Source organism: Cajanus cajan, chromosome 3 (genome assembly GCF_000230855.2).
Source record: "Cajanus cajan strain Asha chromosome 3, NIPB_CcT2T_4, whole genome shotgun sequence".
In the NCBI taxonomy this organism is placed as follows: Eukaryota; Viridiplantae; Streptophyta; class Magnoliopsida; order Fabales; family Fabaceae; genus Cajanus; species Cajanus cajan.
Window position 1 is genome coordinate 52042113 of NC_138519.1, and position 8349 is coordinate 52050461.

An 8349-nucleotide genomic window follows, 5' to 3' on the forward strand; every position below is an offset into this window, starting at 1 on the left:
TCTCCTGAGAAGGAAAAGAAACCTTTCTAGAGAATTTGACATGGCTGCACAACGAGATAATTTACCGCTTCGGGATTACTCTGCACCCGTAGCTCGTGGGATACCTGGAGGGGAGATGCAAACTGGAGCTACTGTACCAGCTTCTCTGGTGAATATGCTCAAACAGAACACCTTTGGAGGACTACCATCAGAAGATCCTAATGACCACTTAGAGGGGTTCTTGGAAATTTGTGAGACCCAGCAATTTGATGATGAAGTTTCTGATGGAATGCGACTCCGCTTATTCTCACTCACCTTGAGAGATAAGGCAAAGGTGTGGCTAAGAACAGTGCCTAGAGAAAAGATAGCAACTTGGGAATTATGTGAAAGAGCTTTTCTAGAGAAATTCTTTCCTCCTTCTAAAACTAAAGAATTGAGGAAGAAAATCACTAATTTCCAACAAGGCACTGGAGAGACTATTTATGAAGCATGGGAGCGGTTCAAAGGATATCTTCAAGCATGCCCACAACATGGCTTCAACCGTTGGCTTACCATCCAATTTTTCTTTGAAGGATTGGACCAACAAAGCACCATGATATTAGACTCAGCAGCTGGAGGATCTTTCATGGGGAAACCTATTAATGACTGCATGATTATTTTGGAAAATGTAGCCTCAAATCACAGCCAATACAGTGAAAGAGAAGTCACAGCAAGGAAAGGAACTCCGGGGCGATATGAAATGAACAATATTGAGTTACTCTTAGCAAAATTTGATACTCTTAATCAAAGATTAGACAAGATGGAAAAAGCTAAAGTTAATTCAGTGGCTACAAATCAAGTATGTGACCTTTGTAGGGAACAAGGGCACACTGCAGTAGATTGTACCTCAATTTTTACTGGAGAAAAAGAAGATACTACTGAACAGGTGGCAGCTTCTCATAATTTCTATGACACTCCTCGAAGAGAGAAGAGTAATCCATATTCCAACACATACAACCCTGGTTGGAAGAATCATCCTAACTTTTCTTGGAAGAATAACCCAGTTCAAGGAACTAGCAATCAGCAACCTAATTTCCGTCCGTCCAATCACTTCATTAATGGGGGAAGGAAATCCAGTATAGACACCCTCAATTCAACAAAGTGTTTCAAGATTAGAAAACCTTATGGAGAATTTTGTCACTAATCAAAAACAGACCAATGATTCAATGGCAAATTCTATTCAAAACCTTGCTGTCAAGGTTGAGAATATTACTCTCCACAACAAGGTGCTGGAAAATCAAATTGCACAGTTGATGCCTAGTTCAAACAATTCTCCAGGTAAGTTCCCAGGTAAAACAGTTGCAAACCCAGCTGAAAATGTTAATGCTGTTACTTTAAGGAGTGGGAAGAAATTAGACAGACCTGTGTCTAATCAAAATGATAATATTGAGATTGATGAAGACGCTTCTCCTATGGTTGAAAAACCTGAAAAAGAGAGATTAGAAAAAGAAAAAGTATCTTCATCAAAGCCTCAAACTGTTTATCACCCTCCAATTCCTTTTCCTCAAAGGTTAGCAAGGACTAAACTTGATAGACAATTTGAAAAATTTTTAAATATGATCAAACAAGTGTATGTAAACATTCCATTTGTAGAAGCTCTACAACAGATGCCTACATATGCTAAATTTCTTAAGGATCTTTTAGCTAACCGAAGGAAATTGGATGATAGAGAGACTGTTACATTGATCCATCATAATTTGCCCAAAAAACTTAAGGATCCTGGTAGTTTCTTTATACCTTGTCTCATTGGAAATCTAAGGTTTGAAAAAGCCTTATGTGACCTTGGGGCAAGTATCAGTTTAATGCCTTTATCAATTTGCAAGAAATTAGATATGGGAGAATTAAAGCCTACAGCAATGTCAATCCAGTTAGCAGATAGATCTATAAAATATCCCATAGGAATTTTAGAAGATGTTCCAGTTAAGATAGGTAAATTTTTAATTCCGGGAGATTTTGTTGTTTTAGAAATGGAAGAGGACAAACAAATACCAATCATACTAGGTAGACCATTTTTGGCTACAGCAGGCGTGATAGTAGATGTCAAACATGGAAAATTGTCCTTATCCATTAATGATGAAACAATGGAATTTAATATTGCTAAATCTGTTAGACAACCTTCTCTTGAAAATATTTGCTGCAGGGTTGATATATTGCCTAAAGACATGGAGGAAGAAGTCATGAGATCTATTTTGAGGGATCCCTTGGAGAATTTTCTAGTTGGAGGAAAGCACATAGATCTTGAGGGGATTCAACCTAATTATGCTTGCTTGATCGATTCAAGTCCCCCGTGTAAAGAAAAAGATCCTCTAGTAGAAAGTCTTCTTGAGTCTTCAACAGATTGGCAAGAAGAAAACTCTCCAAAGTTAGAACTTAAACCACTTCCTTCATCTTTAAGGTATGAGTTTTTGGGGGCTAATTCCACTTATCCAGTCATAGTAAATTCAGCTTTAAATGAAAAAGAAACTGAAAAACTTCTCAATGAGTTGAGAAAATTTAGAAAAGTTATTGGATATACTATGGCTGATATAAAGGGAATTAGTTCTTCATTTTGTATGCATCGCATCTTCTTGGAGGAAGGATCCAAACCTTCTGTTGAAGCTCAAAGAAGACTAAATCCCAAGATGAAAGAAGAGGTAAAGAAAGAAATTTTGAAATTATTGGATGCTAAGGTAATTTATGCTATATCTGATAGTCCTTGGGTAAGTCCAGTTCATGTGGTTCCTAAGAAAGGTGGGATGACAGTAGTTAAAAATGATAATAATGAATTAATTCCCACAAGAACTGTGACTGGGTGGCGTATGTGTGTTGATTATAGAAAATTAAATAATGCCACTAGAAAGGATCACTTTCCCTTACCTTTTATTGATCAAATGCTTGAAAGGTTAGCAATGCATTCATACTTTTGTTATTTGGACGGATACTCCGGTTTTCATCAAATCCCTATTCATCCATTAGACCAAGAGAAAACTACTTTTACATGTCCCTATGGTACTTTTGCTTATAGGAGAATGCCTTTTGGCCTATGTAATGCACCTGCTACCTTTCAAAGATGTATGACTGCAATCTTTAGTGATTTATTAGAAAAAGAGATGGAAGTTTTCATGGATGACTTTTCAGTTTATGGTATTTCCTTTGATGACTGTCTATTAAATCTAACTAAAGTATTGCAGCGTTTGATGGAGGAGGCCCATGGGCTAAGGGCCCAACTACTAGAGCCATGGCAAGAAGGATGCATGAAGAGTGGGCCCAAGCCCAAGAAAGGCCCATTACTTTATTTTGTTGGGCTTTAGCCCAAGCCCATTAGATTAGGGTTAGAATAGGATTGGGCCTTAGTGCCTTGTATTTCTTTTGGGCCTTGTATTTTCGGCCTTGTAGTGTAGGATTTTCATTAGAGGTCATGTGAATTTAGAGTTAATTAGGTTACATGTGAATCTACATTAGCATGTAATTAAAAGCACATTTGGTGTGCATTTCGGCCATGTGCAACACATGCACATGGTGTGATCCGAAATGCAACTCAAATGGCCTCCTAATTACATGCCAAATGAGAGCACATGGAGGGGGTGGCCGGTTGGCACCAAAATTTGAATTTAGAATTCAAATTTTGGCGCCTAGAGTTAAGTTAACCATACCATGGTTTTACTTAACTCTAGGTGAACCCAACTTAAACCCTTAACCTAATTTCTATTATAAATTCCTTCATGACCGGATTGTAGGATACTTTTGGATGATATATTGATGAGATTTCTTTCCATAGAAATTGCCTATCCGAAAGTCACTCTCCCTAACTCTACCCTACTTGAGATCCTCTCCTTGTAGAGCTAGGGAAACCTTCCTTCTTCCGGACTTAGCTAGACGCAAGCTAGAGTCACATTGGTGCTTCTTGGAGCTTCCATTCCTTGTCAATCTTCCAAGGAACCGAGGAGCATTGAGGGAATTCTTGAGGATTTCCAAGTGGAACCTCATCAAGTGGTATCAAGAGCTTCGGTCTTCAAGAGATAAGTTCATCTTCTTGAATTTTGATCCGTGGTTCCAAATTGTTCTTGAGTTCATTTTGAATTTCATCTTGTTAAATTTTTGAGTTCATGTCACAATTGAGTTGATTCTTTCCTAGATCTAGTTTTTGTTTCAAAATTTTGATGGATCTAGTTTGTATTGCTTGAATGATTCATATGCGCCTATGTTATATGCTTTCATGAATCATGCTAATCTCTTCTTGTGTTCAATTAGGAATTTTCTGCCTATTAGCTTTTGATTTTGTTTGAGTCTTCTTTGCATCTTATTCGGTCAATTAAATGCTTGAGTCTTTTATTTTTTAAATCCATGTCTAGTAGGTTTGTGTAGTTCTTATATGTTCATCTATCTTAGCTATGCTTGTTGATCCTTTTTAATTTTTGATTTGCATCTTGAAACAATTTTCTGGATTTGGCCGAGATCCATTTCTTTTCTTTGGTATAAGCTCATGAATTTAGTTTCATTTTTGAGTTTATAAACTACTACTAGATCATTAGTAGTTTTCTTAGAATTTTAGGCTTCCAAATTTTTTTTGAAAATGTCTTACACAAAAATGTTAATTCCGTGAGGTTTGATTTTGTTTTATTAGTGTGTGCTGGAAAATTGTGTTTGGAATGCAATTTGAATTTGAAAATTGGAGCCAAAACCGTGCATGTGCTACATAAACCAACCAAGCACCAAAAGCATGTCACATGTTCCTTACATTTTGACCTAATTTGTGTGGCATTTGAATTTCAATTTGAATCCGGTTTTGGTGTTTCATTTAAGGTGTGACCGAGAATTTGTGAGTTTCTTTTAAAGAAAAAGGCAACTCCTAAGATTTAAAAAAAAAAAAAAGAAAAGAAAGTTCAAAATCAAAAGTGAATTTAAAAAAAAAAATATATGCTAAACCTAATTTGAAAAGCAAAAGCCAAATTAAGGAGTTTAATTCTCAATTTGTTCTTCTCGGTTTTTACTTGTTTGGATTCATTAAAAGAAATTTTCAGCTCACCTATTTTTGAGTGTTTGGTTTTGTGCATCTACTCTAGAACCTTTCTTAGGTTTGTTCTTCCTTGACCTAGTTTAATCTTGTCTTTTGTCATCTATATTCACTTCTTCTACTCTAATCCTCTTTCCTATAACTCTTCCATACTTGTGTTGTTTGTATTCATCATGGAAATCAAATGTGACCTATGCTTGACCTAGTTTATCTCCTTAGAAGCTAGTTCTACAAGGGTCATCAAAAGAGGACTAAGTAAAGGAGGAGGAAAGGGAAAAGGAGGCTTTCGGATTTGGCTATCAAACACCAAACACTTGTGGCTGGAAATTTGAAGTGGCTGGACAAGCATTTCCGTGGAGAATTTTTGGAGATTCAATTGAAGATTGTATTTGAATTTTAAAAAAAAATGTATAAGCATTAGTGACGGATTTTAGTGACCGATTTTACCTTACTAATTTGAATTTTGTTGCAAAATTTGGTCACTAATCCATCACTAATCCTTTGTGGCTGTTTTTTTTAATTTTTCATTTCAGCCACTTGTTCTTGTTGTTATACTTTGTATTTGGCCTTTACAAGGAGTGTCTTGGGAGTGTCTTCGGTACACAACCATCTCTCCTTAAGTTTACAATTTTCGTTAGTACTTGGTGGGAGTGGTCCTTGATTGATCTTTGGTATCTCTCAAGCTCTCACCATAGGATACGTTTAGGTAGTTTAATTTTTTGTTGCTTAATCCTTGTTTTACTTACTTTCATACGTCTAGTTTATCATAGTTCACAAAAACATCAAAAAAAAATTTCATTGAAAAGAATTTGGTAGAGATTAACTACAAAGGGGATTAGTAATTTTTACTTGAAGAGGCTTGGTTTTTAAGTGGCTCCTAGTAGCTCACCTCCCTCCAAAGTTCAATTTGTATACATAATCCTCTAAGTACTTAGTCTTAACCTTGCATAAAAACAATTGATTTTCAAAAACCATTTTTCAAAAAGCTCCTTTCTCCTATAATGGAAGAGTTTTCTACTCATCAAAGTGATAGTAATTCAAGTGATTACAATGACTTGTCAAAAGTAACACATGAATTAAGATCACTTAAGCTTTGGAAGAAGCAAGAAGCCAAGCAAAAACTTAAAGAAAAACTTGAAAGAGAGGCTCAACTTGCTACTTTAGAGGAAGAGATTCGAATATTAAAGAAGAAAGAAGAAAAATTACACCACAAGCACCGAAGTAGACATAGCTCCCACCATAGTTCAACTCTAGGAGAGTCAATGAATGATGATAGTCTTGTTTTAGGAGATCATTATCAACCCCCTCCTAGATGAGTGCATAGGGCCCCCAAGCCAAGGGAATCTAGGGTAGATCTCCCTTATTTTCATGGGAAAGATGATGTTGAGGGGTACCTAGATTGGGAAATGAAGGTGGAACAAATTTTCACTTGTCATCAAGTGAATGAAGAAAGAAAAGTCTCCTTAGCAACCCTAAGTTTTCAAGGTCACGCCATGTATTGGTGGACTTCTTTAGTGAGGGATAGGCGTCTCCATAATGATCCTCCAATTCAATATTGGAATGAATTAAGGAGTGCCTTGAGGAGGAGACATATTCCCTCTTACTATACTAGGGAGCTTATCAATAAGCTCCAACGACTCCATCAAAAAAATATGACTGTGGAAGAGTATAGACAAACAATGGAGTTGTACTTAATGAGGGCTGGTATTAGGGAGGAAGAAAATATTACAATTGCTAGGTTTTTAAGTGGGTTGACTTTTGACATAAGAGATAAAGTAGAGCTTCTCCCTTATAGGGATTTAAATGATTTGGTTCAACTTTGCATCAAGGTTGAACAACAAAATTTGCGAAAAGGTTCTAAAAGCTCATACTCATCATCTTTTTCAAAAGTTGACTACAAGAGGGAGGGCAAGACAAATGATTTCGAAAAAAATACTTTTCCCTCTAAAAACCTAGACAAAGGTAAAGAAAAAGAAAAAGAGAAGAAAACAATCACTTCACACACTAGCACTAAGACTAGTGACATAAAATGCTTTAAGTGTCTTGGGAGAGGCCACATTGCTTCTCAATGCCCTACTAAGAAAGTTATGATTTTAAGGGGCCAAGATATTTATAGTAGCCAAGATGAAGCTACTACTTCTTCATCTTCCAGTGAGGATGAAGAAGAAGCAAGTGAAGAAGAGCCATGTGAGGTTACTTACCCTTATAATGGGGAACTTCTTATGATGAGAAGGATCCTCAATAACCAACCTAGTGATACACAATCCCAAAGAGAGAACATCTTTCATACAAGATGTAACATTTCAAACAAGGCTTGTTCTCTCATAGTGGATAGTGGATCTTGGTGCAATTGTTGTAGCACTAGGATGGTTGAAAAGTTGGGTTTGACTACCACACCCCATCCAAAACCTTATCAACTTCATTGGCTTAATGATGATGGGGATATGGTGGTCAACCAACAAGTGGAAGTAGAGTTTTCTATAGGGAACTATCAAGATAAAGTTAAATGTGATGTAGTTCCTATGGAGGCTTGTCATATTTTATTAGGTAGGCCATGGCAATTTGATAAACAAACTCATCATGATGGCCTAACTAATAAAATAACTTTCACACATAAGGGTAAAAAGTTTGTGCTTCATCCTTTATCACCTTCACAAGTGAAAGAAGATCAAGTACAAATGAAGGCCAAACGAGAGCAAGAAAAAGGAAAACAAAAAAAAGTTGAAAAAGAAAAAAACTTTTAAAAATTGATGAAAAGGAGGATTCTAGAGAGATTAATGTTCCCTCTCTAGAGATAGTTCAAGAAGAGAGTTTTCAATCAAAACCTTTACACAAAACTTCTCTCTTTCTTGAATCATCATCTCATATCCTCATGTGTCGAGGAACATTAACTTGCACTGCCACATCTTCTTTGGAAACTACTCTACCTCTTAAGGTGAAAAATCTTTTAGATGAATTTGATGATATATTTCCCAAAGAAGGTCCAGTTGGACTTCCACCTTTTAGGGGAATAGAGCATCAAATAGATCTTGTGCCTAGGGCTAGTCTTCCAAATAGACCAGCTTATAGGACTAATCCACAAGAAACCAAAGAGATAGAGAAGCAAGTACAAGAGTTGTTGGAGAAGGGCTGGATTCAAAAGAGTCTAAGTCCTTGTGCTGTACCTGTCATTTTGGTGCCAAAAAAAGATGGAAAATGGAGGATGTGTTGTGACTGTAGAGCCATCAACAACATTACCATAAAATATAGGCACCCAATTCCTAGGCTTGATGACATGCTTGATGAATTGCATGGGTCATCCATATTTTCCAAGGTAGATCTTAAGAGTGGATATCACC

At 36.5% G+C, this 8349-nt stretch overlaps 1 non-coding gene across 1 annotated transcript; it reads right to left on the reverse strand.

The window, feature by feature from the left end:
- Positions 1-409: 409 nt before the first annotated feature.
- On the reverse strand, positions 410-516 carry LOC145956630 (small nucleolar RNA R71). The gene has a single exon (XR_014432869.1). It is a non-coding gene; the product is annotated as a small nucleolar RNA R71 (small nucleolar RNA).
- Between the last annotated feature and the right edge of the window lie 7833 nt (positions 517-8349).